Consider the following 14,204-nt stretch of genomic DNA (forward strand, 5'->3'; position numbering starts at 1 on the left):
ATTACGAAATACAGTATAAAAAGCGCAACCAGGATAAAACCACACGGCAAAGTTGATTATAAGATTAAAATACAGAGTTAAAACAGTAAAATTTAAATTTAAGTTAAAATTAAGTGATAAATACTGAGTGAATAAAAAGGTCTTCAGCTGGCGACGAAAGCAGCACAGTGTAGGCGCCAGGCGGACCTCTCTGGGGAGCTCGTTCCACAACCGGGGTGCCACAGCGGAGAAAGCCCTCCTCCTAGTTTCTACCACCCCGTTTCTTTTGAGTTGCGCCCCATTTCTTCTGAGGAGATCTTCTGAAAAGACTCTTGTTCATGCACTGGTTATTTCTCAGCTGGACTATTGTAACCTTCTTCTGACTGGCCTTCCTTCTTCTCACAACAATTCATTGGTTTCTATTCAGCACTCTGCTGCTAAGATCATCTTCTTCGCTCATCACTCTGATCATGTTACTCTACTTCTGAAATCTCTTCATTGGCTTCCAATTCACCTCAGAATCCAACATAAGATTCTCCTGTTGACTTTCAAAATTTGCCACAGTCTAGCTCCTTCCTATCTTTCTTCTTTCATCTCACATTATTTAGGGTGACCATATGGAAAGAAGGACAGGGCTCCTGTATCTTTAACAGTTGCACAGAAAAGGGAATTTCAGCAGGTGTCGTTTGTATATATGGGGAACCTGGTGAAATTCCCTCTTCATCACAACAGTTAAAGCTGCAGGTGCCCTGCAATCTTTTAAATTTGGTCACTCTAGTATAGCTCCTACAGCATTTCTGCAGCCAAAACTCTCCCCACGGCCTGAGTTCGATCCCAGCGGAAGCTGGTTTCAGGCAGCTGGCTCGGGTCAACTCAGCGTTCCATCCTCCCGAGGTCGGTAAAATGAGTACCCAGTTATCTGGGGGAGAGGTAATAACGGCCGGGGAAGGCAACGGCAAACCACCCCGCTATAAGGCCTGCCAAAAAAACGTCAGTGAAAGCTGGTGTCCCTCCAAGAGTCAGTAATGACTCAGTGCTTGCACGAGAGGTTCTTTTCCTTTCCTTCTCCATATATACAAATGGCACCTGCTGAAATTCCCCTTTCTATGCAACTGTTAAAGATACAGGAGCCCTGTCCTCCTATTCATAGGGTCACGCTACATTATTGCCCCGCTTCTGCGCTCCGCTCATCGAATGCCATGTCTCTTACCCGCCGAAGGGTTTCTACTTCTCTTGGTCGGCTTCATGCATTTTCCCTCGCTGGCCCTTATGCCTGGAATTCTCTTCCAGAGCGTTTGCGGATCACGAGTTCAATCACTGTTTTTAAAGCTCAATTGAAAACTTTCCTTTTTTTCTACAGCTTTTAGAACTTGACTTTGTTCTTACTTTCACACTGTTAGTTTTATTGCCCCCTGTGCCCATTTGGTACGTCCTCTTCCCTTTCTTATTGTTTTCTTATGATTCTATTAGAATGTAAGCCTATGTGGCAGGGTGTGGCTGTGTTATTCTTTTACTATGTACAGCACCAGGTACATTGATGGTGCTAAATAAATAAAATAAATTTTAAGGAAGTGGGGTTGCCAGGCATGGGGGCGGAGTGGAAGTGGGTCTGGGTAACCCCCCACCCTTCCCCTTGCACAGTACCACAGAAGAAACAGGGCACTTCTCCAGCTCCTGTAGGGATCTCTCTCTCGGCCTTGCTTTTGAGAGCTGCCATTTTTGACAGCTCTCAAGAGCAGCGCACAGAGACAGAGATAGCAACAGGGAAACAGCGCTGCTATTAGGTGGGAGGACAGAGAAGGGGTAGGGGTGGGTGGGGGATGAGCTAGCCAATGCACATGCTTGATTATCTTGTCATGTTCATCAACCGTGGAATTGACTATTAATCCCCCATTGACTATTGTGCCATCTGAACGTGCCCAATGTCCTAATGGTTAGCAAAGGTGTGATATAGGCTTCTGATGTGGATACTCTGGGACAATGTGCCTGAGCTTGGGAAGTTGAAGGCTTCCTCTCCCATACTCTCTGCCTTGCACACTTGGGTCCTCTGGGAAGAATTTACTTCAGCCGGGGAAAACTAGATTGACAACCGTTACCCAGAGGACCTTCTCTGCTGCTGCTCCCAGGCTGTGGAATGGCCTGCCGGGAGAGATTTGTCAACTCAACAGTCTTTCTGAATATAAAAAAGTTTTAAAGACTGATCTCTTCCAGTAAGCCTACCCAGTCGAATTTTAAGATGTCTGGCTGTTATTTTAACAATGTATTCTTTTTATATGTTTTAATCAGTTTTATGTTTTTATAATATTTTTGTATTCTATGTTGTTCCCCACCTCGATCTAGAGGGAGAGATGGGTAAGAAATAAATTTATTATTAAAAATAACATTGATATTAAAGTGCTGGGTAAGGAAGAATCAACAAAAGAGTGTCCAGGAACTAGTAAAGAACTATTCCGTTTATTGCCATATCATAACCTTTAGTATGTCAATAATTAGCTTATTCACTAAAAGCCAGCCAAAGTTTCCTGAACTGCTCTCTCGCAGTCCCTTGAAGCAGACCGATTCTGGAGGGTCATGAAGGCAAAAATATTTTCTACAGCTGCACATGAAACCGCAGAGAGAGGAATGGTATGATTTGCTGCCTTATAATTATAAAAAATAATCATGGTGATTTATTCTACTTTTCACCAAAACTTAAGGGGTTTCCTCCACCCCAAAGATGACTTTTGAAACCAGTGCAAGAAACCTCAAATCATTAGCAAGGCTTGGCAACTCTTCATATAGAAAGCCTGAAACAATGGTTCAGAAATTGCTCCTGAGCCTCTAAGAGCCTGGGGTAAGAGTTTGGGAAGGCAGAGGACGATGGCAGCGTGAGTTGAAACGTCATGCTCTCCAGATCTGAGGCCATGTGTGTGGACTCCATATTTGCTCTCAAAGTCTGTTCGGCTGTGCTCTTTGGAGAGGGATTGGCTTCCAATTGGCTTCCAATTAGCTGGCTCTGAGACCACAAGGGTGCGTGTGACAGGGACCGTCGCCGGCATGATACAGCAGCTGCTACTAATACTTTTGCTGCAGCCCAATGGTATCTGCAGGAGGCTGAAGACCAAATGCCCAGTCAATTTGATAACGGATAGCACAAGCTCATTTAATTATTACAGGCCAGGAGACTACTTGATCAGTGGGATCACTTCTACAACAAACATTTTATTTCGGCCATATGTTTTCTTCAAGCCTCCCTCTACTAGATTTTTAGGGTAAGTAATTATGTCCCCATAGCTGATTTCATACTCTCCCATTGTCCGTTTTCAGCCTCCCTTTTCTGTTATGCATCTCTGATAAATCACGACCTTCTCTTGTCCTCTGCCGGTTTTGGGGTAAGTTTATTGTGGAGGATGCACAAATGCGAAGGCATCGTCTAGTTGGTGCACACTCTTCCATCTCAAATGTTTCAGCTCGTGAGGCTCATTTTTACTCTTCAGTCAGGTTTGGCATCAGCACCTGATCTACTTGCTAGGGCCTCCATATTGCTGATGGGCCCCTTATTTTAAGAAGGGGCTGTTTTACAAAGTCCGGCTGTAATAATAATAATAATAATAATAATAATAATAATAATAATAATAATAATAATAATAATTTTATAATACACAAACCACGCCCATACTGGGGCTGTGCATGGACCCCCCCGATGCACTCCGGATCCTGATCTGCAAGTTCTGGATCGGGTCCACTCTGCCCTGCATTGATCTACCTATGGTCCACTCCACTTCGCTGTGGAGCTCCGCATCTGAACCAGAGCTCCGTTTCCCCCATAAACTTGCATTGAAATCCAAATGCCGATAACTTTTTTCTGTTAATGTAGAAACCTCAAAATCAGCACCATGACAGCTTATCCATGTATCCACATTCTTGCCCAGTTGGAAGGAAATCCGAGGCGCAAGTGATTTTGGGGGATTTTTTGAAAATCCTACATCCCATTTTCAGAAATGGGATTTACTCTGACATCTTTAAAGATAGAAACTTGCAAATGGGCACCCTCACAGATGCCACATAGATCCATATTCATGGCAAGTTTCAAGCTAATCTGAGCATGCCCTGATTTTTAGCGACTTTTTAAGCATCACCCTGTAATCCCAATTCACACCCCTTTCGATATCTCCATCACCGTAAATGATAGAAACCTCAAAATTGGCACCATGACAGCTTATCCAGCTTATTCATGCCCATTTGGAGGGAAATCTGAGGCTCCAGTGATTTTGGGGGAATTTTTGGAAAAACACACACCCCATTTTCAGAAATTCAAATATCTCAGGGATTTTTAAAGCTGTGGACAGCTAATGGGCTTTCCTTATTCATGGCCATTTCAAAGGAAATCCCAACATGCCATGAATTGGGGAGTATTTAAAGATAAACCTAAATATGAATCTTCTTCCACACTTCAAAAATTTACTTGGAACTTCAAGAAGTCTAAACAGGGTGAGCGCAGGAAGGACTAATCCCCTGAGACAAAGCAAGACACACACAAACCATCACTGTGAGGCGGGCACAGAGGAGGAGAGGCAGCAGCAGGCGGTGGCTATGCCCTGGTCTGAAGCACTGGGAGCAAGCATGCAAGTGGCTTGTGGGGTTGAGCCACACAGCCCATCTACATCTCTCAGGCACAGGAGGGCAGGGAGGCAGGCAGAGAGGTGCTACACACACACACACACACACACACACACACACACACACACACACACTGTGCCATAGATCTATGGGGAAATAAGTCCCAGGCAGCAGATCCCAATACCCCACAATGACAGCACCCAGGCGGAGGCAGGAACTCGGGCATGCAGCAGACATTTCTGGGGGCACAAGTAAGTGAGCCAAGGATTGTTTCCATGTTTCCAGTCCATCAAAACCAGTAATGCAAACCAGCCCTGTGAGGCAGGAACAGCACAGAGAGATGCCTTTTGCATCCCATAATAGGGGGCTAGGAGGATAAGAGTAAAGCTTTGTCTTCCTTGCTTCAGAGTTGATTGACTGCACTGTGATCACACAGCATTAGTAAATAATAATAATGTTAATAATAGCAGTACTATTATTATTATTATTATTATTATTATTATTAGTAGTAGTAGTAATAATAATCAACAACAAAAAGAAGTTCAACCCAATGAACGCCTGCCTGACTTCACTGAAGAGGGAAAGCCAGGAGAGCATTGGCTATGAGGTGGTATATAAGTTAAATAAATAAATAAATAAATAAATAAATAAATAATAAACACAGGAGGGGTGGAATTAAAAGCAGCAGTGTTGCTGAATCACAACAACAAGAAGAATTTTTTTAAAAAGGCTATGTCTGTCTTTTACCAGTAAGAGGAAAGTGGATGTGCCCAGGGGGAGGGGGAACTGTGCCAATTTCACTGGTCTTGTCTAGGTACCAGTCTTTCAGAAGCTACTGCACACTTCAGCTCATGACAGGCATAGCTTCACTGGTTACTCTTTGGAGGGCTCTGATGACCCTCCAAGGGCAGGAGTGTGCACTGGGCATGTCCACATGCCCTATGGACATCATCTCCTTGCGCCACATCTACACAGTTGTTCACCAAGGTTAGGGTGGGTAGCAGTGCTGTGTTTCCAATCTGTTATTTATTTACTTAGTATAAGATTTGAGGTTGTGTTTCTGCATTTGGTTGGGCTACTGTTTCAAAAAACACTGGAAAATGTCTGTTCAGACAAAGAAAGAAAAGTTACCCAGTATCCCAACTTACTAAGTATCCCGTTTTGCTTAGGGTCTGAAGGCTCTCCCCATCCCCGTGAATTTTCTACCTGGCCCACAGCATCACCCCAAATTTCATGATTTCTACCGAATTGTGCATTTTTAGCTGCTCTCTTGCTAAGTGTCCTTCTGGAAGAGTGGACTGTCCAAAACTATTCAAGTTGAAAAGTTTAAATATTTTGTTTGTTTGCTACTGTTTCAAAAAACACTGGAAAAAGTCTGTTCAGACAAAGAAAGAAAAGTTACCCAGTATCCCAACTTACTAAGTACCCCGTTTTGCTTATTCCCCCCCTCCAACATTGGGATTGGAGGATGCTTCATCAGGTGATCATGACTGGGAGTTGAATCTGCCTCTCGTGGCTTCAAAAAAACCTTACCCCTCCCACTTTTAGCCATTCTAAACAAATTAATAGCAAGCAAACCACAAAAAGAAAGAGGCTGAACATCGCCACAAATGACCCCCAACCACCACTCTCTAAGAACAGTGAGTTTCAGGGATGTGGGTTTCAAAACAAAAAAGTTATACACTAATCTTTTCCGCAATGCAATCCTACGGGGAAAAATATCCGAAATGGCGGATGGAGCGCTTCGCAAAAAGAGGACCAATCTGCTTGTGGTCGCTTCTCTTTGCTCTGCTCTGCTAGCCTCCCTACTCGCTTCTTTTCTGCCTGTAACAGAGGCGAAGCCCCCACTTCGCTATCGCTTCTCCGAACCGAAGAGAAGCGGATCACACCTCTAGTCCATACTTATTCTGTATACTTTCCCCTTCCCCTCCCCACGCTTGGTCAATTACATCAAATCACAGCACTTAACACGCAAAGTAGAATTTTCTCATTAGTTGTGACAAGTCCGACGAAGTATTCCAAGGAGATTGTTGGTTATCTGTTTTTTTATGAGTCCCACAGATTTCTACAGGCTGCTGCCAAAGTTGTTCTGGTTTATTCCTTTTTCATGTAATCTATATATTTTTGCCAGTCCGTCTTGAAGGTGTCTCTTTTCTTTATCCCTGTATGTGTTCTTAACTTCTGTGTCAACTTTTGTTTATTGCTATGTCCCAGATTTTCTTTTTCCACAGTGATACTGTCAGCATCTGAGCTGTCTTATATGTTTTATATGTTTTAATCAGTTTTTTGTCTTTTATAATATTTTTGTATTCTATGTTGTTCCCCACTTCAATTCAGAGGGAGAGGCGAGTAAAAAATAATAATGTTGTTGTTGTTGTTGTTGTTGTTGTTATTATTATTATTATTATTATTATTATTATTATTATTATTATCCCTAGGCCAGCCCTCTGAGCAATAGCAGACATAAGAACATAGGAAGAACCCTGCTGGATCAGACCAAGGGTCCATCTAGTCCAACACTCTGTCCACCAAGTGGCCAACCAGCTGTTGACCAGGGACCAACAAAGCAGGACATGGTGCAACAGCACACTCCCACCCATGTTCCCCAGCAATTGATGCACACAGGCTTCTGCCTTGAATACTGGAGATAGCACATAACCATCAGGACTAGTAGCCATTGACAGCCTTCTCCTCCAGGAATTTATCCAACCCCTTTTAAAGCCGTACAACTTGGTGGCCATCACTACATCTTGTGGTAGTGAACTCCAAAGCTTAACTATGCACTGGGTTGAGAAGTCCTTCCTTTTATCTGTCCTGAGTCTCCCACCAATCAGCTTCATGGGATGACCCCACTGGGTTCTAGTATTTTGACAGAGGGAGAAAAATGTCTCCCTATCCACATGCATAATTTTGTCCTCCTCTATAAGTTCCAGCCTCCTTTTTCCCCAAGTTAAACCATCCCAGCTGTTGTAACCTTCCCTCATAGGGGAGATGCTCCAGCCCCTTAATCACGATCTCTTCCAGCAGGCCTATCCAGTGGAATTTTAGGATGCTTTTAGTATGCTTTTAGGATGTTTTTAGGATGTTTTAACCATGTATACTATGTTTTAAATCAGTTTTTAAATGTATTTTATACTTACTATTGTTCCCCACATCGATCCAAATGGAGAGGCTGGTAAGAAAAAAATTATTATTATTATTATTTAGTTGCCCTTTTCTGCACTTTTTCCAGCTCCATGATATCTCTTTTTTAGGTATGGTGACTGGAAATATTCACAGTATTCTAAGTGAGGATGCACCATAATAATAATAATAATAATAATAATAATAATAATAATAATAATAATAATAATAATAACAATAACAACAACAACAACAACCATAATAATAATAATAATAATAATAATAATAATAATAATAATTGAAATAAAATAATAATATAATATATCTATTCATTTCTTACCAGCCTCTCCCTCTGGATGAAGGCAGGGAACAACACTGTATTTGTATAAAGGTGTCTAAGTTGCTCGGGAATTACATACCTTACCCCCCTCATCATATCCTCACAGCAACCTTGCAAGGTAGGCCAGGCAGAGAAGGAGTGACTGTTCCAATGTCTAACACTGAATTCCAAATCCAAATCGTTATTATGCAACCAAAATAGGTTTTAGTCATCAACATCAACAATAGACACCTCAAGGTACAATATAAAACAGAGTATTATAGTAGTTCGGTCACAATAATATATATTCATTACAGTTGCGTTAATTAATCAGGATATAAATATAGCGGCCCATATCCTAAACTAGGTCATTGTCCTCTATCGCAGTTCTAAGCTGAGCTGCTTTAACTGCAAACCTAGCTATGTTTAATAGAATAGGCTTAGATGAATTTGTAAGTAGGTAAATACTTACAAATTCATATCCATATTATTAAGATTGGCTGCTTGTACTAGGTGTCTGTTTAGATATTTATCTCTAGGGCTTTTATAGAGTTTACAGTGTAGTATGTAACTGATTGTGTCCTCCACATCCTGACTTCCACAGATGCATCTGCGGGGATGTTCTTATATCTTATGTGAATTCCATTCCTGCTGAGTAGGGATTTGAACTTGGACCTCCCCACTCCTAATCAGCACTCTAACCACTACACCAAACTGACACTGGTATTGCATAACCATTCATTTTCCTGTACCAATATTTATTTATTTATTTATTTATTGCATTTCTATACCGCCCAATAGCCGAAGCTCTCTGGGCAGTTTACAAAATTAAGACATATAATATTTGCAACCAAATATTGGCTATATTAGGATCAGCCAACAGGCACGTAGGGTCTGAAGCCTCTCCCCCTCCCCGTGAATTTTCTACCTGGCCCACAGCATCTCCCCAAATTTCATGATTTCTTCCGAATTGTGCATTTTTAGCTGCTCTCTTGCTAAGTGTCCTTCTGGAAGAGTGGACTGTCCAAAACTATTCAAGTTGAAAAGTTTAAATATTTTGTTTGTTTGCTTATTTACTTTTTAGTTTAGTGACTCGATTGCTGTATTCCAGCTTGTGACCCCTCATCCATTTCCGTCCTTTGAAAACAACAAGAATGAGAAAATGCCCCGCCCCACCCCCACCCTGCCAATTCAGGAACAGGTTAGAAGGTTGTGCTTTCACCGTCTTCAACCCTGGAGCGCACACCCACCTTCTTTTTTTAAAATGGATATTTGAGGTTGCAACAAAGGTATTCCTAGTCCACATTTTTGTAGGTCTTGTAAAACAATGTAATTTTTTTTTTTAAAGTAGGCAGGCAAAAACTTGTTTGTTCCAGCAGTGCCAAGGACTTTTTTTAAAAAATTTTATTTTTATTTTCTACAATACTTAAACATACACCATTCTAATTAAAACAAAACAACATACTATATAAATGTTGAATAACATCGATATCATATCTATATAACATAATCAAACTTAACATACAAGTGCACCCCCCACCTCGGGATCTCATTCCTGATTCCAAAATCTCATACTTTCTTCTGCTGGTGGTTCCCCACTTCCCTTAGAAAACACAAATATTAGGAACTGTTTCCAAATTCCTTCAAAATCATTTGTTTTAGCTATACTTCTTCTCCATTTAATATTACAAGTCAATTTATCATTAATAGCTATATCCCATACTTCTTTATACCATTCTTCAATACAATATTCCCCTTGAATCTTCCAGTTTCTAGCTACAATCAATTTTGCTGCAGTCAGCAAATTCGTTATCAATTCCTTAATTTCTTTTTTACATTTTAAATCTTCAAATAGTGACAGTAATGCTACTTTAGGTGTTCGCTCTATCTTCATTCCCACAATTTCTTCAATCTCCAAAAACACCATCTTCCACAATTTTTGTACATATTTGCATTCCCACCACATATGTAAATACGTTCCTTTTCCCCCACATCCTCTCCAACAATTTGCTGAATGTTGATTATTTATCTTATTTAATTTAACCGGGGTTAAATTATTTAATTTAAATTAAATTAAATAACCTCCATATAATTTTTTTTTAATTTCTTAAAATTGTTTATTGTGATGTTCTTATTTCTTTTTTTTAATACTATTTTTATTGATTTTCAAGTAAGGACAAATACAATAAACACACAGAGAGTAAAAGAAAACACTCAACAACAATATAAATGTTCCCACAGCACCACTATAAAAAAGCATGGGTGTTCATTCCTTCAATAAGCACTTAGTACAGAAAAAGATGCAGGTTAGGTTAGAACCTCTGACCAAAAGGATTCCTGAGTCATTGGGGGTCTAGGTTCGCTAGGATTCACATTAATAAATGTGAAAAAGTCCAACCAGTTTCCCAAAAATGTGTCTGATGTTGTTTCCCCTATTGCTAACCTGCTATGTTGTGTCAATTTATCATTTAAAGCTAGTTTCCAAATCTTATCAAACCAGCGTTGATGGTCAAAAGCTCTGTCGCTTTTCCAGAGTTGGGCAATTTCCCACCTGGCTGCAACCAGCAAATGGGTGACCAAGGCTTTGGGAATAATGTTTCTATTGGCATTCCTAAAAATAGAAAGTAGAGCCAGTGCTGGGTCAGTTTCTACTTCAGCATGAATAATGTTTGTAATGGTTTGGAAAACCCTTGACCAAAAAGTTTTGACCTGTTGACATTCCCACCAAAGATGAATATAAGTGCCAGGAATGGAGCAACCACGCCAACAGAGCGGGGATATATTACCACTAATATGGTGCAGTCTAACAGGGGTGATATACCACCTGTGAGTGATTTTCAGAGTGAGCTCTTTAACTTTTGCTGATATTGTTTTATAGGGTGCTGATTGCCACAAGCTTTTCCATTCACCTTCAGTGAAACTGGTGCACAGATCATGTTCCCAAATCATTTTTAACCCTCCCTTATCTGGGAATTGACAATCCAACATCGTGTGATATATATCAGAAGCTCCCCCTTTAACCTTTCTAGAATAAGTCAGGCAAGCTTTCTCAAATATAGTAAGCGAGCGTGGAATGTTATGGAATTGATATAGAGCATTTGCAAAAGAGACTATTTGCAGTTTTTGGAGCCAGGTACAAGGGAGTGGGCTCAGTTTTTCCTCTAATTGTTGCAGTGATATGATTTTTCCTTGTATAAAGAGATCACAAATATGGAAAAAAACTTTTTCTTCCCAACCTGCAAATTGTCTGTATTTAAATTGATCTCTGAATCGGGGGTGGTCTAAAATCGGGGTTAGGGGGGAAGGGGATGGTGCAAACCATTTTGCCCACTTTGCCCATACCTTTAAATTTGCTTTCAAAAACGGGTTATTTATTGTTTGAATATATTTTTTCAGTGTTGGAAGGAATGGGATCGCCCTGATCGTAGGGATGTAGGGGGCGCTTTCAATTGACACCCACGGGATTGCTGTCTCATTTCTAATTATTTTGAGTAGTTGCCTCAATTGAAAAGCATCATGGTACAGCCTAAGATTTGGGACACCAAAACCCCTAGTTTAGTTGGTCGGAATAGTGTCGCCTGATTGACCCGGATGCGTTTGCCCCCTCCACTGAATGTGGATAGAGCTTGTTGCCAACGTTTGAACTCATTTCCAGGAATCTCTACTGGCAGGGTATGAAATAAAAAAGACAGTTTAGGCAACAAAGTCATTTTCAGGGCTGCATTCCTCCCTAGCCAAGATAATTTAAGTTTCTTCCACAGTGTCATATCTTTTCTTAGCGCATTCCATAAAGGATCAAAATTGCGTATCCGCAGTTGTTTGATTTCCTTAGTGATCTGAATGCCTAAGTATTTTAAACTGCCAAATCTTAAAGTGACTTTAAAAATTTGTTGAATATTTTTCTGTTCAGCCAAAGGGACATTAACACAGAGCAAATCAGATTTGTCATAATTGACCTCCAGACCAGCAACTTCCTTGAAGGTATCCAGATGTGTGCGAAGAGCAGGAAGAGCAATCTTAGGTTCTGTTAACATAAGCAATATATCATCAGCAAAAAAGTTGATGCAATGATGTCTCCCATTTATTCTAGGCCCCGATATAGCTGGGTCTGCCCGAATTGAGGTTGCTAGGGCTTCTATTGCAATAGCAAAGATAAATGGGGAGAGTGGGCAGCCCTGACGTGTGCCTCTAGTTATTTGAAACCTTTTTGATTCCCAAGAGTTAACACATACTGTTGCCTTAGCATCAGAGTACAATTGCTTCAATACCTTAAGAAATTGATTACCAAACGCCATTTTATGAAATAAGCGAAAAATAAAAGGCCATTCCAAGCGGTCAAATGCCTTGAAAACATCAAGAGAAAACAGTGCCAAAGGAGACTTTTGGCTTTCGCTGTGGTGAATTAAGTTAAGTATCCTGCGCACTGAATCTGCTAAGTGTCGACCTGGCATAAAACCTGTTTGATCTTCATCTACATATTCTGTTATAAACTGGTTCAGATGATGAGCAAGCAAGGATGTGAAGAGTTTAGCATCCTGATTAAGAAGTGCTATTGGGCGATAAGAGTTCACTAGGTGGGGATCTCGTCCTGGCTTAGGAATGGTTATCAAACGCGTGCGTTTCCAGGATTCTGGAATCTCCCCACCTTCTAAAATAAAATTAAATAATCTCACTAAATAGGGAGTAAGGGTGACTTTAAAAGCTTTATAAAATCCCCCCCCCAAGACCATCTATGCCTGGTGATTTCCCATTTTTTAAACGTTTTATGGTCTCTTCTATCTCCTCAGCTCTTATGGGACTATTAAGAAGAGTTCTATGTTCTACTTTTAATTTAGGGATAATCAGCCTGTCTAAGAATGCGTCTATCTTGGTCACATCAGGGCTGTCTGAAGTATATAATTTTTGATAGAAATTTTCAAATGCCTTACAAATTTCCTCATTCTTATAAAGAAGGTCCCCCTGAGGTGACTTGATATGTGAGACCCGAGATTTAGCCATTTTTCTGCGTAAGGCTTTGGCTAAAAGCCTAGAGCTTTTGTTGCCAAATTCGTGATAATAACGATTAAGAAATGCCAAGGATCTATGTACAGTACGTGTGTCTAAAGCAATAAGTTCACCACGTTTGCCCATTAGTTGTCTGTATGTCCTTTGACTGCCGGTGCGTTTATGAAGCGCTTCGAGATGAGAAATGTCATACAGTAGCCTGGTGCGTGCTGCCTCTCTCTTCTTCTTTATCTGTGAAGCCTCTTTGATGCACGATCCTCGAAGAACCGCTTTCATAGAATCCCATAAGATATCAGTTGAGATTTCTGGCAGGTCATTGAATTGGAAGTATTCAGAGAGATCTTTTTTCAGTTGTTCTCGAACTGATTGTTTAGTTAAAAGATGAGGGTCCAAGCGCCAGAAATAAGAGTTGGTGCGATCTTCTGAAAGTGTCAAGTCAATCCAAATTGGGGCATGATCTGACATTGTGATGTTGCCTATGTCAGCTGTGGTCACTTTGTCCTTTAAGGGCTCAGATAAGAGATCTATACGGGAGTAGGAGCGATGTCTTGCAGAAAAACAGGAAAAGTCTCTATCCTGCGGATGTAGAACTCTCCAAATATCACACAAGCCCTATTCCTGAAGAAGGTCCATGAGAAAAGTTGAGGATTGGGGTCGACCAGACTTAGCCTTAGAGCGATCCATCTCATCATTGGGTACAGTGTTGAAGTCACCTCCAAGGATTACCTGACCCTTTTTAAAAGTGTCTAGGGTAGAAAACATACCCTGAAGGAATGAGCATTGATTAACATTAGGGGCGTAGATAGATCCAATTGTGAGTTGCTCAGAGCCCAAGAGTCCCGAAATGAAGATGTAACGGCCTTGTGTATCACAGCATGTGTCCAAGATCTGAAATGGGCATTGGTTAGCCACAATTATGGCTACTCCTCTTGATTTGGAAGAAGCAGGGGAGCATACGTAGTGTTGAATCCATCTGGCCTTAATTTTGTTTTTCAATTGAGATTTCTGATGGGTCTCTTGTAGCAGAACGATGTCGGGTCGCTCTTTCCTGAGCAGCAGTTCCACTTTGGCACGTTTTATTATGGAACCCAGGCCCTTTACATTAAATGATAGAATTTTCAGTTTGTCAGCCATCAGAGTCCAGAAAAAACAAAGCTATTGGTAAGTAGCGCTTAGATGA

This window comes from Elgaria multicarinata, chromosome 3 (genome assembly GCF_023053635.1).
Source record: "Elgaria multicarinata webbii isolate HBS135686 ecotype San Diego chromosome 3, rElgMul1.1.pri, whole genome shotgun sequence".
NCBI lineage: Eukaryota > Metazoa > Chordata > Lepidosauria > Squamata > Anguidae > Elgaria > Elgaria multicarinata.